The sequence below is a fragment of the Vombatus ursinus genome, unplaced genomic scaffold, assembly GCF_900497805.2.
Source record: "Vombatus ursinus unplaced genomic scaffold, bare-nosed wombat genome assembly UNPS02005236.1, whole genome shotgun sequence".
NCBI lineage: Eukaryota > Metazoa > Chordata > Mammalia > Diprotodontia > Vombatidae > Vombatus > Vombatus ursinus.
In genome coordinates this window covers 8,767,154-8,789,372 of record NW_020945014.1, presented here as the reverse complement: position 1 = coordinate 8,789,372, position 22,219 = coordinate 8,767,154, and positions in this window count along the sequence as shown.

The following is a 22,219-nucleotide window of genomic DNA, read 5'->3' as shown; positions in this document are numbered from 1 at the left end:
AATATTTGAACACAATGACAAATCATTTTTAACACAAATAAATGCAGATCTAAACAATTGAAGAAATGTTAATTGGTCATGGGTAAGTTGAGCCAATATGATAAAAATGAAAATTCTACCTAAATTAATTTATTTATTCAGTATCATACAAGTCAAATTACTAAAATTATTTTATAGAGCTAGAAAAAATAATAATAAAATTCATCTGGAAAAACGAAAGTCCAAGAATATCAAAGAAATCCATGCAAAAAAAATGTGAAAGAAGATGTTATAACAATAGAAGATTTCAAACTATATTATTAAATGGTAAGCATGAAAATAATCTAGTACTAGCTAAGAAATAGAGTAGTAGATGAGTGGAATAGGTACACATTACACAGTATTAAATGACCATAATAATCTAGTGTATGGCAAACCTAAACATTTAAGCTATTGGAGAAAGAACTCAGTATTTTACACAAATTTCTTGGAAAACTAGAAACAATTTGTTAGAAATTAGGCATAGCTCAATATCTAACAACATATACCTAAATAAGGTCAAAATAGATAATTGATTTAGACATAAAGGATGATATCACAAATAAATTAGGGGAGCATGGAAAAAGATACCTGTCAGATCTATAGATAAGGGAACCATTTGTGAATAAAAAAAGAGACACATAAGAGTATGAGAAATGAAATGGATAATTTTGATTACATGAAACTAAAAGTTTTTGTGCAAACAAAACTTATACAGTCAAAATTAGAAGGAAAGCAGGGAACTAGGCAAAAATTTACAGGAAATTTTTATGATACAGGCCTCATTTTTCAAACATATTAATACTTGAGCCAAATTTATAAAAATACTAGCCATTCCCCAAAGATAAATGGTCAAATAATAGGAACAGAAAATGTTCAGAAGAAGAAGAAGAAGCTATCAATAGTCACCCCAAAAATGCTCTAAATCACTAGTGATTAGAAATATAAATGGAAAAAGCTCTGAGTTATTACCTCAGCCCTATTAGATTGGCTAACATGACAGAAAAGGAAAATGATAAATTAGGTGGAGGGTGTGGAAAACAGAGACACTCTGTGGAGTTCTGAACTAGTTCTGGAAAACAATTTGGAACTAGCTCAAAGGAATATTGGGGGAGTTAGGTGGCACAGTAGATAGAGTACCAGGTCTGGAGTTAGGAAGATTGATTTTCCTGAATTCAAATCTGGTTTCAGACACTGACTAGTAGTGTGACCCTGGGCAAATCACTCAAACGTATTTGCCCAGTTGCACATATGTAAAATGAACTGGAGAATGAAATGGCAAACCATTCTAGTATCTTTTCCAAAACAAAAGAGGTGTGTGGGGGGTCACAATGAGTCTGACGCGACTGAAAAATGACTAAACAACAAAACAATAACAACAAAACAATAACAATAAAACTGCACAACTTTTGACCCAGTAATACCACTATTAAGTCTGCATTCCAAAGAAATCAAAGAAAAGGTAAAAGGATCTATTTGTACAAAAAAATATTTATAGCAACTCTTTTTGTGATGGTAAATAATTGGACATTAAGGGGATATCCACCAATTGGAGAATGGCTGAACAAGTTTTAGTATATGATTATGATGGAGTACTATTGGGCTATACACAATGATGACCTGAATGGTTACAGAATAAGTCAGGAAGTCTTATGTGAATGGATACAAAGTGAAGTGAACAAATCCAGATTATACACAATTGCTGCAGTATTATGATTATCAACTGTGAAAGACTTAACTGCCTTCATCATGACAGTGATCCAAGACAATTCCAAAAGCCTCATGATTAAAAATGTTATCCACCCCTTGAGAGAGAACTTATGAACACAGAGAACAAATTGAAGCACTTTTTTTACTTCATATTTCTTGTTTTTGTGTATTTTCTTTTGCAATATGATTAATATGGAAATAAGTTTTGCATGACTTTACATGTATAATTGACATTGTATTACTTGCCTTTACAAAATATAGGGGAGGAATTCTGAGGGAGAGAGTATTGGGAACTCAATTTTTAAAAATGAATGTAAAAATTTTAAAAATATAATTGGGAAATATTTACCTAAAATGAATAAAATATATTTTAAAAATAAAATAATAGAGGAGTCAGATGGTTGGACATATACTTTAGGAAGATCATTTTGGCAGCTTCCTGACCTACTGGAGAGACCCTTGCAGCAAGGAAACCAACCAGCAAACTATTTAAACAGTCACCTCTCCTCTATTCAACTTTAATCAAAACAATGTCTCAAATAAACAAACAAAAAAAGCATGGTCAAGAATAAATTATGTGATTAGATTGAGAAGTTGACCTTATGTTGCTAACAAGATTGAATCTCCTTGGTTAAAATTGGATCCATGTTAAAAATGAGGGGACAACTTCCCTGGTCATCAGATAAGAACTAAAATTGGAATGGTCAAATTTTGTCTACAGCTCTTAGGAAAAATTCTAGAGAGCACAATGAATGGGCAGAGAAATGTGTGAAGTAAGGACTGACATAGATTGATATTAGGAAGCAAGGATTGGTGGTTAAAGAATGGAAATAAAGCTATATAACCTCAACTGCATGTCTACCAACTCCAATGGCCAATCATGTTATTCAAATATCTAAATAATCATTTTTTAAATTGAAATTAATACACTATTTGACTATGGCAAGATGGCAAATAGGCTAAAAGTCTAGGTTAATATTTTGTAACCTTGACTTGGGGACACTGCAGAGAATTCCCACTTATAAATAGGAGAGCCTTCAAATTATGACAGTTTCTCCCTCCAAAAAAATTAATAGACCATCTTTGGTGGTGGGAGTTTTTCTCAAATGTAAAGATTGTGAAATCACTTTGAAAATGCCTGAGCACTATGCAGATATAAAAGATTGTTTTAATTAAAATATACATTTGGAGTCAGGATACTTGGTTTGGAGTCATGGGTCCTAAAATATAATAGCTGTGCTATATAACTCTAGGCAAATCACATTCTCTTTCTAAGTCTCAATTTGGTCTTCTATAAGGTAGGGATAAGAATAGTTACATTGCCTATCCTATAGAATAGTTTTGGGAATAATGACCCTTAAAGTGTAACAATAATGTCAATTGGTTTTAGTGACTATGTCTCATAAAGAGGCAAAATTTGGTAAAAATCAAAAGGTAATGTTGAACCCCCCCATATTGCCATTTTATAATGTGGTTCTTCTTGATATTTTCCTCTAATTATATTCATGGTCCCTATATCTCTAATTTTCTTAAAGTAAGCAGATATCTTAGGTGGTCTTTAAAATCCTTTCTAGTTCCTAGATCTTTTGATATCCTAACTTTCTCTAAATAAAATATTTAATATAAATTTATGTTGACCTCAGTATAAAAGTAAAAGTATATATTTACATTTGCACTTAGGATTTTGTGTCTTGTTGTGGGATTAAAGTAAGATCATATGCACTCATTTTCTATTAAGTGGGACCTCAGACATAATCAGAAGACACATATGGATATAGAGAGAAGAGACTACTCCTAGTTCCTCTGTCTTCCTTTGGTCACTGATTAGTTTAGTTGTGAGTTAAGATCAGGATAGCCAAAAATAGTTTAAATTGGCTGTTTTGATACTGATTGATGTCTTAGTCATTAGTGACATGGATCTTATATAATATCTTAGATCTACAAGGGACCTTTAGAGGTCATCTAATCCAAAATAACAAAAGGCCAGAATCCTGGGAAACAGAAGGAAATATCTGGAACATAATCAGCAAGGTGAAATGAGGTGGAAAGATTTAATTAGATAATTAGCTTTTATTTTGCATCATGTGTGCTTGCATCTTGCTTGCTTCTGTCTGCTACATAAATTAGGTTTCAAGCACACAAACTCCTCATCCTTAATGGGGACAGAGATGCCAGCATACAAAGAATGAGAGGGAGATTTCTGGAGATCAATAGCAAGTAGAATGAAGTGTGTAGATTTTTTAGATACATGGATTTTCTCCTATGTCCTTGTGTGTTGTGGTGGTGATTTAACGATGTCTGCCTGCTAAATAAATATGTCCACTCCCATTGTCGGGACAAAGAGCCTAGGTATCTGGAAATCATCAGCAGTGTGAAATGAGGATGCATCTCATGGCATTTACATCTAGCATCTTGCATCTCACAAATAGACAGCTTGCCACAGCAGTAAGCCCCATGAATTAGCCAAAAAACAAACAAACAAAAACTTTAAAAAAAGACGACAAATGACTACAGATCTTGCTTCCAATAAAAATGAATGGCAAGGAGGATTTTTCCTTGAACTGTACAAATGGTTTTGTTGTTGTTATTTTCTGCCTATAACAACTACAATGATCAAAGTGCAAGTTGTTCTTTTAAATAGAGGGAAACAACCAATAAGTGTTGGGGAAAATCTACCTCCTGTATTCTTCTGGTTACCAAGGACAATTAAGTGTTTCTTTAAAAGATGGGGGGGGGTACACTTCAAGGGAGAAATTAAAAAGTAGAGTGAATGAAGAGGCAGACAAGAATCTTGATCTTCAATAGGTTTGAAGATGTGAACACGTCACAAAGAGAAGGGCAGAAAGAAGAAAAATCATTGAACATTTTGGAGCTATTTAAAGATGTGACCATCTAGTCTAACTAATGTCTGAACCAGAATCTACTCTAAAGCATACCCAAATAGTAATCATTGAGTTGAGATCTTGGTCAGAAGATCTACAGTGAGTGGAAGCCTACTACCTTTCAACTTTTGGACTACTCTAAGGAAGGGTTTCTCTCACCCCCATCCACTGCCTCCATCAAGCTTAAAGTCACTTCTTTGCAGATTCTGCACTTTACTCCTAGTTGTGCCTCCTGAATGCAAATAGAATCAATCTAACACATTATTTATTTAACAGCCTTTCCAATACATGAAAACATTTTGCATACCTCTCACTATGTTTTCTCTTCTTCATGCTAAATGTAATTTCCTTGAGTAATATTAATGTAGCAAAATCTTGCGTCCCTGTCACATATATGTATGTATGTATATATTCCTATGCTGGGTACTCTCTAACTTATCAATGATCTTCCCAATATTGGGGGATGGGGAGGAGGGAAAGTTCACTTGCAGTGGAGATAAATATTTTTGATAAAAGCATTGCTGATTTGAATTTGCCTTGAATATTCACTTATCTGTGTCATACATCTGCTCAAAAAAGTTAAGAGAAACAGCAAAGTTAAAGTTGATTCAGATTTCTGTGATAGTACTTGTTCATTTGGAATGTGGCAAGCTGTAGAATACTTAGGTAAACAAGGATTATGATATGCCTCACTCATTTGTATAAGGAGAATTGAAGATTTGGGAACTTTTAAGGTAATAACTAGTGAAATATGGATACCAATACTGTTCTATGATTAAGGGGAAAATGTAATTATCTGATCATAAACAGAAAATGAGAATTCAATTACTACTAATAAGCTAATGTGGAATTATTCACAGAAAGTACTCATAGTCTTAACCCAGAAAAATGAGAGATGAAAAAAGACATATTTCAAAATTGCATTAGCTAAAGCTGAAACAAAAATGATGGATAATAAAGTTGCTGTTGAGGAGTAACTTTAGCTGAACAGATGAACAGCTTGAAAACAGAAAATCACAGAAGTCACCAATAAGTTCAAATAGTTTGTGTGAGAAATCATGTCTACTATGATGTTAGTGAAGCATAGCATGGGTCAGATGGCTTACCTGTGAAAGCTTCTGTTCAAAACAAAAGTTACATTTATCAAGGAAATGTACAATTACCTAGGCAGTAAATAAACAATGAAATATATAGTTTCTAAGTTCTGAGTTACCCTGTCACATGGCTTTTCTTTGCTCATATTCTCCTTGCCAGGTTTCTGACAAGTAAGTGAACACTGATCCCAATAGATACTGTGTATATTGGTGGAGGAATGAGACCTAGGTTTATATATAATTTTGAGGAGTTTATTATTTCCTCATTTACTTTAATACATGAGGACCTGTGATATACTACTCTTCCAATTGCTTTATTGTTAAGCAAACCATAATGTTCAAGTTATAAATGTGTTGTTATCAGTGACTGGGTTGGTGTAAATGGAACCATATTGATGGGGAATTTGAGCCCTAAAGTGCAGAATTTGAGGAGACTATTTTCCCCTCAACAAGGTTGCCTATAGTATCCTAAGACTGTATTGCTCTGTTTGTGATCTTTTTTTGGCAACCTAAGTCTGATAATAAATAGAAAATGAGAATTCAATTACTACTAATAAGCTAATGTGGGATTATTCACAGAAAGGACTCATAGTCTTAACCCAGAAAAATGAGAGATGAAAAAGGACAAGTGGGATGAGCAAGCCATTCAAAAGCATGAATGGATGTCTAATTGACCTATGTGAGAAGGGTGAGGTACTACATAGTGACTAGATACTAGCATTACACACACACACACACACCCACATACACACACACACACACAGTGGAGTAAAAGCAGTGACTTGTTTGAGCTCTCCCCCAAACCCCTCCAAATACCTGTAAAAATGGCTCTAAGAAAATTCTAGAGCAGCAGAACCCACAAAAAGACAGAGTGAAACAAATTTCCAGCCCAAGACAACCTGGATGGTTGATTGGAAAGGTCTATAGCACCAGGCTGAGAGAGGAATGCAGTTCAGTGTGGGTGTGCAGGAAAAGACCAGGCTTTGGCAAATCTGAAGCAGGCCTCAGGGGACTGAATCAAGGGCAACTATGGTGATTTCCAAACTTCTCAATCCACAAATGCCTAAGACAACTTGGAAGGTCAGTAGGAAAGGTCTGTGACCACTGTGAGAGAGATGCTTGACACCAACCCCAGTCTCAGCACAGCCTTGGGGCAGCAGCTGCTTCCTGAGCTCTTGGCACACAGACTGAGGGGGAATCGAGTGGGTGATCAGAGGGGGATTGATGCTGAGGCAGGAATAGCTTACTTTGCCCGTGGTTGGATCTGGGTCACAGTTCTGGGTGACTGTCCAGGGACATGGAGGAGTGCTGGCATAGTGGAGCTTGTAGTGCCAGTGGAGAGAGAATCCTCTTCACAGTTCCAAGGCAGAAAAGAGTGCTTGTGGTCACTCATAGACCAGAGCACAGGCCAGGAAAAGGAGTAAACACCTCACCCTTGATCATAGCACCTTGGAAGAACTGAAAATTTACAGGTCCCTAGAAGTATCTCTGAAAACAGCTGCACAAACACTCCCAAAGCTTGGGGCAGTTCATTTTCCACACTGGAAACAAACCTCTATCTTAACAAATAGTTTTAAGTTAAGTAATTGGCTGGGAACATGAGCAAACTGTGCAAAAAGAGTCAGACCATAGAATCGATCTTTGGTGACAAAGAAGATCAAAACATACAATCAGAAGAAGACAACAAAGTCAAAGCTCCTACATACAAAGACTCCAAGAAAAATATGAATCAGTCCCAGGCCATGGAAGAGCTCAAAAAGAATTTTGAGAAGCAAATAAAAGAAGTAGAGGAAAAAGTGAGAGTGATGCAAGAAAATCATAAAAAAACAAGTCAACAGCTTACTAAAGGAGACCCCAAAAAAATACTGAAGAAAATAGCACCTTAAAAAATAACCTAATGGCAAAAGTGATCCAAAAAGTCAATGAGGAGAAGAATGCCTTCAAAAGCAGAATTGGCCAAATGGAAAAGGAAGTCCAAAAGTTCACTGAAGAAAATACTTCCTTGAAATTAGAAAGGAGCAAATGGAAGTTAGTGACTTTATGAGAAATCAAGATATTGTAAAACAAAACCAAAAGAATGAAAAAAAAAGACAATGTGAAATATCTAATTGGAAAAACAACCGACCTGGAAAATAGATCCAGGAGAGAGAATATAAAAAATTATTGGACTATCTGAAAGCCATGATCCAAAAAAGGGTCTAGACATCATCTTTCAAGAAATTATCAAGGTAAACTTCCCTGATATTCTAGAACAGAGGGTAAAATAGAAATGGAAAGAATCTACCAATGACCTCTTGAAAGAAATCCCCAAAGGAAAACTCCTAGGAATATTGTAACCAAATTCCAGAGTTCCCAGGTCAAGGAGAAAATATTGCAAGCAGCCAGAAAGAAACAATTCAAGTATTGTGGAAAAATAATCAGGATAACACAAGATTTAGCAGCTTCTACATTAAGGGAGTGGAGAGCTTGGAATATAATATTCTGGAGGGCAAAGGAGATAGGATTATTACCAAGAATCACCTGCCCAGCAAAACTAAGTATAATCCTTCAGGAGGGAAAATGGATATTCAGTGAAATAGAGGACTTTCAAGCGTTCTTGATGAAAAGACCAGAGCTGAATAGAAAATTTGACTTTCAAGTACAAAACTCAAGAGAAGCATGAAAAGGTAAATAGGAAAGAGAAATCATAAGGGACTTATTAAGGTTGAACTGTTTACATTCCTACGTGGAAAGATATTTGTAACTCATGAGACCTTTGTCAGTATTAGGGTAGTTGAAGGGAAAAAAATTATATGTATAGATACATAGATAGACAGATAGATAGATAGATAGATAGATAGATAGATAGATAGACAGACAGACAGACAGACAGAGGGCACAGGGTGAATTAAAGATGAAGGGGTGATATCTGGAGAATAAAATAAAGGGGTGAAAGAGGATTATACTGGGAGAAGGGGAAAGGGAGAGGTAGAATGGGGTAAATTTTCCCACATAAAACAGACAAGAAAAAGCTTTTACAGTGGTGGGGAAGCAGGGGAAGGTGAGAAGGGATGAGTGAATCTTATTCTCATTAGATTTGGCTTAAGGAGGGAAAAACATACACACTCAATTGGGTATGGAAATCTATCTTACCCTAGAGGAAAATAGGGGGGAAGGGGATAAGATAGTGGGGGTATGATAAAAGAGAGGGCAGATTGGGGGAGGAGGTAATCAGAAGCAAACGCTTCTGAGGAGGGACAGGGTCAAAAGAGAGAATAGAATAAATGGGGGGCAGGACAAATATGGTTAGTTTTTCACAACATGACTACTAAGGAAGTGTTTTGCATGACTACACATGTATAACCTGTATCGAGTTGCTTGCCTTCTCAACAAGGGTGGGTGGGGAGGGGGGAAGGGAGAAAATTTGGAACCCAAAGTTAAAAAAAAAATGTTAAAAATTGTTTTCACATGCAACTGGGAAATATAGAAATCTATCCTGCCCTACAGGAAAATAGAAGAGGAAGGGGATAAGAGAAGGGAGTGGGAGGTTTTAGAAGAGAAGGCAGATTAGGGGAATGGATATTCAGAATGCATGCCATCTTGGAGGGGGGAGGAATGAGATGGGGAGAAAATTTGGAACTCAAAATCTCGTGGAAGCAAATATTGAAAACTAAAAATAACTGAATTAATAAAAAAATAGAAAAAAATAAAAAACACACACAAAAAAATTTAAAAAATAATTAATCCAATTCCCAGGATAACCTAAGGTAGGGGTCAGGAAACTGTGACCTTGAGGCCATATGTGGCCCTCTAGGTCCTCAAGCCCAGCCCTTTGACTGAATTCAAACTTCACTGTTGTGTGATAGCATTATTGCAACTCCTATTTATTTTTAATTCCCTTGATGATCAGTATGTTTCCTTCCATTCTTTCATTTTTTCTTCTGTGTATGGCTTTGATTTTTAGCTGTGCTTCTTGTTAGAAATACATTTAATTTATGTTTTACTTCAATTTGTGCATCTAATATTTTAAGTTTCACTTCAAATGAAGTTTGGATTCAGTCAAAGGGTCACACTTGAGGACCTTGAGGGCCACATATGGCCTCAAGGCCACAGATTCTCCATTCCTGACCTAAGGGAACCTTATTTTCACTTTTAATTGATTATTAGATTGTGAAGATCGACTATCTTCAGTGCTATGGTTTGAGCCTGGAGGGACCAAATTTTCTAATTAGTGTTTGTGATTTCTTTGGCTTGCCTTGAATATAGCTTTATCAAAACTTACAAGAGAAATATCTTATGCTGAATATGATTCTCACAAAAAAGGAGGAACTGTACTTGGGTGAATATAATGTTGTGAAGTAACTGATACATACTAGGATTTGTGCTAAAGAAAAAATGTGGGATCATTCTGTTATATACCTGGGCTTTAGGTGGAGCAAAGAGAAAGTGGAGGCCAAAAGGGTCTGTTTGATGTACTCCCAATCAAGGCCAAATATGAATAATAAATAGAAGTTAACTTCTATATTCTCTCACAAAGAAGAAGGACACTTAAAAAGGAAATGGAAATGTGATAGAAGAGATAGATTCAAATAGTGGAGAATAGTGGAAGAGGAAATCTCAGCCCAACAGAAGGATGTCTCCCTCTATAGCACTTGCCTGGAGGAAGAAATATATCTTTAATGGGAGATGATGACCTCCAAACAGATTGAATTGTGTTGGGGCGGGGCGGTTGGCGTGAAGGCAAATATTTCCTGAGAGGATACTGTGCCTACTTGAACAACATCAGATCTCGGGAGAAGAGAAAGCACTGCTCATGGATAAAGTCAGCTCCCTGAAGGTTAGAGAACATGGACCCCAAGATGATACTGTATTGATAAGGGAAGGATAATGGTTCTGAGGAAGTAATGGGTAGAATTAACATGATTAGGAGCACCGGGTAACTTTTTTCATGGGACAGTACTTCTATCCTTATAAATTACTTCATGAATAATACTATTGAGTGTGAGGCAAAGCAAGAAAACAAGGGCAATGGGGCAAGAGATACAAAGGCAACAACACAGAAATTGCCTAAAAGAGGGAGCTCAGACCCAGTACTCTATAAGTTTCAATTCCATGAGGAACACAAAGAATTAAAGAAGAAATAAATAAGTATATGAATCAAAGAATGACAGAGATAAAAGAAAAACCTTCCTAGGAAAAAGATGCAAAAAAGATCTGCAACTTAAAGAATTTGAAAGGGAGGAAAAGAGGGTTAATTTTGAAATAATTTCTTCACAGACAGAGGAAATAAAGAGAAAAGGAGAAGGACATGATGAGGTAAGTATATAAAAACAAGAAAAATTAATCAAGTTAATTAAAGAGGCAGAATTGACAAATGTGAGAGGGAGGTGAGGGGGATGGAGAGAAAATAGAGCCTCTTGGAATATGGTTGCTTCAAGGTAGATTAAGCCAAACTAATTGTAGGTCAAAGTATTGACTCAAAACGTGAAGAGGTACAAACCACAGACCCACTTAAAAATGCTGGATTCACAAATTGAAATAAAACATAAATTAAATGTATTTCTAACAAGAAAAACTACTGAAAAGCAAAGCCATATACAGAAGAAAAAATGAAAGAATGGAAGAAAATGTACTGATCATCAAGTGAATTAAAAAATAAACAGAAGTTGCAATAATGCTATCACAAATATTTTAAAATTCACAATATAAACAGTCATAAACAAGGAAATTACATTATGCTTAAGGAATTGTAAATAACAAACCATAATAATGTTACTAATAGCTCATGTTTATACAGCACCTTAATATTTTTAAAGTCCTTTTCAAGTATTATCTCTTTTGATCCTCACATTTAATCCTTATGTAGCCCTGTGAAATAAATGCTATTATTACCCCTATTTTATAGATGAGGAACCTGATATTCTGAGAGATAAAGTGACTTGCCCAGGGTCACAGAGCAAGTCAGTATCTGGGGCAGGATCTGAACTCAGGTCTTCCTGTCTCTAAATTTTGCTTTATGTTCATTATGCCACAAACTGGTCATTACCAACATCAATATTAAACTTTTATGTCTAACCTAAATATTAAACTTATGTACTCTACATAGTATAGCATCTAAATTAATAAAGGAATAATTAAAGGAATTCCAAAAAGATATAGATTGTAACACAATAACATTAGAAGGTTAATTTTTCTCTCTCAGAATTGGACAGATTTTAAAGAAATATGAGAAAAACATAAAAAAGAGAAAATATACAAAAAGAAACAATATACCAAAAATAGTGCCAGAGAGCTTAGAACTATAAAATGTATGATGCCTTTTCATGGGACCACATGTTTTACATGTATCATGGAAAATAAATGTACAAAGGAAGAAATAATATACAAATCCCTTTCAGATTATAAGGCAGTAGAAATAGTAAACAATTCAGGTATCCTGCTATTGAATCTTCCCAACTCAAGTCTCTTACCACTTCAATCCATCCTCCATTTGGTCACTAATGTGATTTTCCTAAGCCACAAGTCTGATCATGTCAACCCCCTACTCAATAAACTCCAGTGTCTTCCTATTGCCTACAAGATTAAATATAAAATTTTCTGCTTGGCATTCAAAGCCCTTCATGACCTAGCTCCCTCCTACCTATCCAGTCTTCTTAAATCAGATTCCCCATCACATCCAATGACACTGATGTCCTTCCTGTTCCATGAACAAGACATTCCATCTCTCGACTATCGATATTTTCTCCAACTGTCCCCCATACCTTGAACGGTGGTTCTCCCAAACTCTATCAATTATCATCCCTAGGTTCCTTTATGTCCCAACTAGCATCCCATCTTCTTTAAGAAGCCTTTTCTATATAATCATAAGCAAAAATGCTCCAAATAATTATTTGAGAAATGCAAATTAAAACAACTTTGAGATATCATCTTACACCTATCAGATTGGATAAAATAATATATGCCCTTCATTTGGGGAATGGCTAAACAAGTTATGGTGTATGATTGTGATGGAATACTACTGTGATATAAGGAATGATGAGCTGGTTGGTTTAGAAATACATGGAAAAGCTTGGACTTACAAAGGAAGATGTTATCTACCTCCATTTAAGAAATGACAAATAGAAATATACATAGTATGTTCTTACATAAACATATATGTGTGTATATGTATATGTATGTTTACAGATATGTATGTATGTGTACATGTATATATATGCAGGTATATATGTATATACATGTATATATATATATATTCACATGCAGATGTAACCTTCTCTAGGGTGGGGTGAGGAGGGAAGGAGAAAAAAAATAAAATAAAAAAGAAGCCTTTCCCAAACCCTCTTAATTCTAGCCAATTATTCCTCTCTGCTAATTATTTCCTATTTATTCTATATATAACCTGTTTGTATATTTTTGCTTTTCTGTTGTCTTTTCTATTAAATTGTGAGCTTCTTGAAGATGCTAACTGTCTTTTGCCTCTTTTTGTAGCCTCAGCACTTAGCATGGTGTCTGGCACATAATAAGTGTTTATTTATTGATTGATTAAGGAAGTACATACAAAACATACAAACCTAAGCAGAGACTAGAGAGAGAAGAAAAAGTTTATTAACTCTACGCCGTTTTCTCACTGTGTCTTTCTTTATCTCTAACACTCGGACAAAGACCTATAGCCTTACATGCACTCACACTTCACATGCAGGCACACACACATGCATACATGTTATATCTCCCAAACAGAATGAAGAGAATGATTAGGCTGAAAAAAAATGTCTAATAGGGAGTTAATGATCCTCTGCCCAGATAAATCGGGAGCTAATAAGGAAACATTTACATGCCCTCAGTGAGTTCAGATGACCTGGCTCAGCTCAGTCATATCTTCAGTTACTAAACAGATTTCACAGATATGAGACACTATCCATTTTACAGATTCACAGATTTTCAGAGTTGAACAAGACTTCAGTGGTCTTCTAGTTCAATGCATATATGAAAAGAAAAAGTGATATTTGAAACACCTCAGAAAATGGAAGAAGTATCAGAGGACTACGGAAGAGCAAATGCTTCATTAATCCCAAAGGGGAAAAAAAGAAAGGCTACAAACTGCAGGCTGATTAGATTAATTTGTATGGTTTTAGCCAAAATGCCTATATGTAATAATAATAAAAATACTAACATTTCTATAAGGTTATAAGGTTGGCAAAATGCAACATAATATCTCAATTGATATGCAAACCCTGTGAAGTAGGCATTCCTTTTTGACCTATTTTGCAGATGTATAAACTGAGTCTGAGAGAAGTTAAGTGACTTATTCAGCATCACACAGGTAATAAATATCTGAGACAGGATTGAAACTTAGGACCATCTGAACCCAAGTCTGACCATCCGTCAACTTTTAGTTTCAATATTAATAATGATAATATAATAATAGTCTTTAAAATTTATATAGTATTTTAAGGTTTTCAAAAATTTGATCTTCACAACAACCTGTGATGTAGATGCTATTACTCTTCTCATTTTAATGATGAAGAAGCTGAGTCTAAGTGAATTCAAGTGACTTGTTCAGGTTCACGTAACTAGTAAGAGTCTGAGGTCAAATTTGAACTTAGGACTTCCTGACTCTCCTTCTAGCACTCCATCTACTATTTTGCTTGACCAAAAGAAAAAGAAAAGTGGTCTTTAAAAAAAATTAAAGCACAGCTTCACTTTGTATATCTCATGCCAGATAAATCTAGTTTCCCTTTCTGGCCAGGGTTACAAGATTGCTATATCGTGGGTATAATAATAGACAACATTTACATAGCACTTTAAGGTTTCTGTAATGCTTTACATAAGTCATCTCATTTGATTCTCACAACTATGTAAGGCAAACACTATTATTCACATTCACAGAGGAGGAAACTGAGGCTAAGAGACTTGCCCAGGGTAACACAGCTATTAAGAATTAGGTACGATTTAAACTCAGGACTTCTGACTCCAAACCCATCAGTCTATCCACTTTGCCACCTTGTAGCCTTAATGCTAAAGATATAATTTGCTAAGATTTTATGGAAACAATTGACAAGGAAACTTGAAATCATGAAGAACTTTTGGCACCATTAAGTGTGTTGAGAATTGGTTGAAGGGCTGACCCCAAAATGTGGACAAGTTTCTTCCTGATCTAATTTTCTCCTCCTGTAGTTCAGTTTCAGCTTGGAAGGCAGTTTCTAGTAGACTATTTCTTCAACATTATTACTTAGTGACTCAGAAAATGCCTTGGGGAGGAGGCTTATCAAATTTATAGATGACACAAAGCTAATGCTAAATCATTGTCATGAATCAAAAATATCCTGACAGAACAGAACACTAGACTGAATCTAATGAGATGAAATATAATAGGGACAAATATGAAGTTTCGCATTGGAGTCCTAAGATGAGGAACATAGAATTAGACAACTATTCATTCGGAGGCAGGCGGGTGGGGAACAACAGGGATTTTAATGTCCTTCCAAGCCAAAATGCATTAACAGAACATGACCTTTTTTCTTTACAAAGGCCAATGTGATCTTAGGTTACAGTAATTGAGACACAACATCCATGAGTAAGATAATTGTTGTGCCATACTCCATCCTGTTTACACAACTTTTGTTGTATGGTGTTCAAATCTTGGCCCAAAATTTTAGAAAAGGCATTGACAAGAAGGCAGAGGAAGCCAACCAGGATGATGCATGCCTGAACATTATTTCATGTGAGGATTTATTGAAAAATCTTCACATTGGTAGCCTAGAGAAGAGATATAGAAAGGGCCTAGTAGCTTTTTCAAAGTAGTTGAAGGTCTATCACATGGAAACAATAATATATTTGTTCAAGTTAGCCCTTAAGGATAGAAGTAGGACTAATGTGTGAAAGTTGCCAGGAGGTAAATTTAGGATTGCTATGAAGAAACAACTTCCTGACAGTTAGAATTGACCAAAAGTATAATGGGGCTGCCTCAGGAGGGTATGAGTACTTGCTGACTGGAAATCTCTTTTGTTAAGGCAATTGGGGTTAAGTGACTTGCCCAGGGTCACACAGCTAGTAAGTGTCAAGTGTTTAGTCTGAGGTTGGATCTAAACTCAGGTCCTCCTGACTTCAGGGCCAGTGCTTTATCCACTGTGCCACAAGCAAAGGCTATACAACCAAACACTTGCTGGGTATGTTGTAGAGGGAAGTTCATGTTCAGGCTCAGACTGACTAGGTGGACTTTTTTAGTCCTTTCCAACTCAAACATTTTCTAATGGCAAAAACAAAACAAAGCAAACTAACAAAACAAAACAAAAACTATACTGGGGTGACTGGGAAGGAAACCCAGAATACATATGAAAAATAAAGAAGAAGAAAAAAAACAAATTTACCAGAAAGAATGACAGGTGTAACCTGCCTCTCCAGTAAATTCAGGGTAAGTCAAGGTCAGCAGGGATAGGGTAATACTGATGTTGACAGAATTCTTCAGTATGCAGATGCACCGGAGGCATATGGGTCATGCAAGGACCAGTGAGTCAGGCAACAACTATTTAAATGTTTCCTATGTGTCAGGAACAGTTCAAGGCACTGAGGATACAAAGAAAGGCAAAAGACAAGTCCCTGCTTTCAAGAAGTTCACAGATTATTGGGAGAGACAATTTGCAAACTACTAAAAACAAACAAGGTATGTATAGTATCAACTGGATAGCATCTCATAGGGAAGGCACTAGCATTACGCAGGACTGGGGAAGCCTTGTTGAAAAAGATAGAATTGTATCCAAGACTCAGAGGAAGGTAGAGAACAGAGAAAAGGAGGGAAGAGAATTCCAGGCATAGCACATAAACGGGTGAAAATGAATGGAATCTGAAAGTGGAATGGTTCATGTGAAGAACAGCAAAGAGGCCAGAGGATGGAGAATGAGATGTAAGAAGACTGGAAAGATAATGAATACATTGGTTATGAAAGGCTTTGAATGCCAAACAGAGGATTTCATATTTGATCATAGAGGTAAAAGGGAGTCACTACAGTTTATTAAATGAAGATTTGGAGGGAAAGACCAACCAGGAGGATATGGCAATACAGGTGTGAGGTGGTGAGATCCTACAGCATGGTGGTAGGAGTGTCAGAAGAAAGAAAGGGCAGCGTGGTGCTACAATTTGCATGGATGTCTAAATGAGTAGATTATACTTCCAACTTAACCTCACCTCATATACCATAGACTCCTATTTTTCCATCAAAAGTCCATTCAGCATGAAAATTATTCATTCCTCTAACTTCTACTACTTTCCACCTCACACCCCTCAACTAACTTCCATTTATTTTGTATGTTCTTACTTTTAAAAATGTTATCTCCTCTGAAAAAAAGAAATCTCTTTAAGGGCAGGGACAGTTTCATTTTTGGTCTTGTATCCCCACTACTTAACACACTCTCTGGCACATAGTAGGTTCTTAATAAATGCTTATTTCATTAATTGATTGATTGGATGATTGAATGTTAGAAGTAGAAGAGATATTAGAGATCATACAGCTCAATTTCCCCATTCTTCATTTTTTGTTTATTTTTCAGTGAACAAAAATTTATTTTCCTCTGTCTTCTATCCACATTTCCACTGGAAAAAATAAAGAAAGAAAAACAAAAGCTTGATAACAAATATCCAGATCAAGCCAAACAAATTCCTTCATTGGCTGTGACCAAAAAATACATTTCTTATTCTCTAACCTGAGTCCATCACCTGTCTATTAGGAAAAGGGAAGCGTGTTTCATTGTGACTTCTCTGGAATCATGGTTCTTCATTGCATTGATCAAAATTCTTAAATCTTTCAAAGCTGTTTATCCTTTATAATATTTTGTTATTGTATAAATTGTGCTCCCTCATTCTGTCTTATTTCATTTTTTTATCAGTTGATATGTCTTCCTAGGTTTCTCTGAAATTGTCCTTTTTGTCATATTTCTTTATAATACAATAATATTTCATTACATGTATATACCATAATTTGTTCAGTCATTCCCCAATTGATGGGCTCCTACTCAATTTCTAGTTTTGTTTTTGTTGTTTTTTTTTTTCACCACCACAAAAAGTTACTATAAATACTTTTGCAAACATAGGCACTTTTCCTTTTGTGTCCTTTTAATATATAGACCTACTACCACTATTGTTGGATCAAAGGATATGCATAGTTTAATAACTTTGAGGTGTAGTTCCAAATTGCTTTCTCAATTTACAGCTCTACCAACATTACATTAAAGTACTGGTTTTCCCACAGCCCCTCCAATATTTGTCTATTCCTTCCTTCGTTCCTTCTTCCTTTCCTCCTCCTCTTCCTTTTCCTCCTCCTCCTCCTCCTCCTCTTCTTCTTCTTCTTCTTCTTCTTCTTCTTCTTCTTCTTCTTCTTCATCTTCTTCTTCTTTTTCTCTGTCTCTCTCTATCTTTCTCTGTCTCTTTGTCTCTATGTGTCCCTCTCTGTGTTTGTCTCTGTCTCTCTCTTTCTCTCTGTGTGTGTCTCTGTCATTCTGTGTCTCTCTCTGTCTCTTTGTCTCTCTGTCTCTGTCTCTCTCTGTCTCTCTGTCTGTCTCTGTCTCTCTCTCTGTCTCTGTGTGTGTCTCCCCATCTCCCTCTCTCTCTCTCTCTCTCCATCTCCCTCTCTCTCTTTCCTACTCTTTTTGTTTCTTTCTTGTGAATTTTGCCAATCTAATGTGGTAGAAGTAAAAGATGCTTTAATTTGTATTTCTACAGCTGTTAGTTACTTGGAACATTTTTTTTCACATTGATAACTTGGATTGTGAAAACTTCTGGATACTTCTTGCTCATACTCTTTGACCTTTTTTCAATCTGGGAATGGGTCTTATTTTAATATATTTGACTCAATTGCCTGAATATCATAAAAATGATAACTTTATCAGTGAAACTTTCTGCAGAGATTCTTACCAAAGCACCCACTTCCCTTCTAATTTTAGTTTGTTTGCTTTTATTTGTGTAAAAAGTTCTTTTTTTAATTTTACAAAATCAAAATTGTCCCTTTTTATGTTATATGACCCTATGTATCTTTTGTTTGGTCATGAACATTTCCCATATCTATAGAAATGAAAAGCAAATTTTCTCTTACTCTTCTAATTTATTTACAAGGTCACCTTTTATTTCTATGTCATGTATCCATTCAGTACTTATCTTGATATATGGTGTAAGATTTGAATCTATATCTACTTTCTTTCAGAATGATTTCCAATTTTTTCAACAATGTTTTGGGTGAGTTTTTACCACCTTTGGGTAAGTTAGAGCCTTTGGGATTATGAAGCACAGTGTACTGCCTGATTGCCTCATTTTGCAGATGAATTAATTAATGTCCAGAGAAGAAACATGAATGACTTGTCCAAGGTCATAGGTAATAAGTGATAGTAGTGTATTCAAAATTGGTCTTATAACTCCATATATAGTCTTTTTTTTTCCATTTTATGCCACTGAACTGTGACTGTTATATATGGAACATTATAATTGACCCTGAGGAATGTTATAGTAAAAATAAGATAAACCAAGGCACGAAGTTTCAAGGACAATCAATTTATGAGTAAAGCATGTATTTAGAATAAATAGAATCTCAACTTCCTCAATAAACCTAAGACCCTGGGCAGGGGTAGGCGTGAGGGTGGAGATGGCTACCCTTTTTATAGTTTTTTTAGGGTTATGCAGAACAAAGGACTTCATAGGTGGGGAACAGTTATGATTGGTTACAGAGATGAGGCATGGGGGGCCAATATGATTGGTTGGAAATTGGGAAGTATAGGTTAGCAACAACCTCTTCCTCCCTTCCTGTGACTATTATATCTGACTATTATATCTTTATTACCTGAATAAAATATACCTCAGTTAATGGCTTACCTCTATTCATGTTGGAGTGACTGAGGGATCAGGGTAGAAGGATTTTAAAGATTATACCTGATTATTTCTGAAGAATGTCAATAATTTTACACAGTTATTCAAGTGGACTATCACATGCACCCCCCCCACAACTAGAGTGCTTCTGAGGTACAAGCATCATTTCTTTCAAAAATTTTCTGTATTTCTGAAATCTCTTTGATTCTGCATCTTTTTTTAAAATTGATCCTATTTACAGTTAATTGATTTTGTCCTATAACTGAGTCATGAATCTTTGTCTCTGAACTTAGTTCAGAAATTCATTCAACATTTTCCTTCAAACAACTTTAAAATAACAATATAAGTTAAATCCTGGAGCATCAGAGACAATAAAAAGCTGGGGCGAATTTATAAAATAATAATAATTTATAAAACTCATAAAAATAAGAGCCATTCCTCAAGTGATAGCTGGTTAAAGGATGAAAAGGCAATCTTCAGAATAAACCAAAGCTACATATAATCACATAAAAAAGTTCCAAATCACTATTGATTAGAGAAATGCAAATTAAACCAACTCTAAGGTACCACCTAATATTTGTCTGTAAGATTGGCTAATATAACAAAAAAAATGACAAATGTTGGAAAGGATGTGAAAAAATTGGGATACTAATGCATTGTTGATCAATTTGTCAACTGATCTAAACATTGTAGAGCTTTGAACTCTGTCCAAAGGGCTACAAATCTGTGTATACCCATTGACCCAGAAATACCACTACAAAGTCTGTATACCAAAGAGATAAAAAAGAAAAAGGAGGTGTATGTACAAAAATATTTATAGCAGCCCTTTTTGTGGTGACAAAGCATTGGAAATAAATATATATTAGAGAATTGATGAACAAGTTGTGGTATATGATTGTGACGGAATACTACTGTGATATAAGAAATGATGAACTAAATGGTTTCAGAAAAACCTGGGAAGATTCATATGAACTGATACGAAGTGAAGTGAGCAGAACCAGGAGAACATGACAGTAATAGTGTATGATGAGCAACTGTAAATGACTAAGCTATTCTTAGCAAACCAAAACAATTCAAAAATGCTTATGATGAACATCTCCAGAGAAAGAACTGATGAAATCTGAATACAGATCAAAGTATACTTTTTAAACTTTATTTTTCTTGATTTTTTTTGTTTGTTTGTCTTGTCTGTGTTTTATTTTGCAACATGGCTAATACAGAAATATCTTTTCCATGACTTCATATATATAATGTATATCAAATTGTTTGTTTTCTCAAGGGAAAGCAGGAAGAGAGGAAGAGACACAAGAAAGGAGAATGTTTAGAGCTCAAAATTTTAAGAAGTTAAATGTTTTTATGTGTAATTGAGAAATATTTAATGAAATAAATAAAAATATATTGAAGTAAAAAGATACTAGAATAAAATTTGTTATCTGTGTACAAATGGGGTAGTGAATTTTGTAATGGGGTTTATTTGGTTATGAGGAATAGTGTTTTTGGGTAATCTATACTTTCTTTATAATACCCCAATCATGCTAGGGCTCTAGTCTGGATTACATCTTGCATGACTTAAGAGTAAGGATCATCAGATTATAGATTTATAACTAGATGGGCCTTAAAAAGACATCAAGTCCAAACACTTAATTTTATAGGTGAAGAAACTGAGGCACAGGGAGGTCAAGCAACTTGTTTGGTGTCACATAGCTAAGTACTTAAAGTGGAATTTAAATTTAGCTCTTCTAGATTTAAATGTAGCACTCTAAACCCTCCTCCATACTGTGATGGCAGGGGCAATCTGGGAGGTATTCTGAGATTAGCTGCTATTTAAAATCTATGTATTTTATATGTATTTTTTTGCATCTTTCCACCTCCATCAGAATGCTAGCTCCTTGAGGACAGGGACCTGTTTTGGCCTTTCTTTATATCATCAGCAGTTAGTATACATAGTGTCTGGAGCATATTAAGTGTTTAAAAAATGTTTATTTATGTCTAGATCTATTAAATAGATATAATTATACTTTTGCTAATTATTTTACAAGGTAATTATTAGGAAAATGTTTTGCTAAACTAAAATGGTTATAGAAATTTGATATAGTCATACTTTTCTTCCCCTACCTTCTTACTGGCTTATACCATTGAGTTAATAACCTTTGAGGAGGCTATCTGTGGAACTGTGGGAATCATATAGTCACAAAAAGAGAGTGAAAAACATGAATTTCCCAGACTATTATATTCAGCTGGTTGGGCAGTCTGTCAATCATCTCATTAATATGCATTATTGTAGACAACCACTTCAGATAAACAATGAAATGGATCTAGAATTAGATAGAAGGAAGAGAGGAGAATGGGATGGATGTATTTGGGAAACAGAATAGTATGTTCAATGATCCCCAGAGGCTTATTGTCAAAAACAACACACACAAACATGCACACATAATTATACACACACAAATACACACAAAGAGGCTGATGTCTTTTATAATGATGTCCTCTAGTGAAGGCCTACTGTACAAGGGGTGAATCATCTCAGATGCATTTATATGTAAATGTGAAAAAAGAGTAGCATGGGGCCCACTAGGTGGTATAGTGAATAGAGCACTGGTCCTGGAGTCAGGAGGACCTGAGTTCAAATGAAAGAAGGAAGGAAAGAAAGAAAGAAAGAAAGAAAGAAAGAAAGAAAGAAAGAAAGAA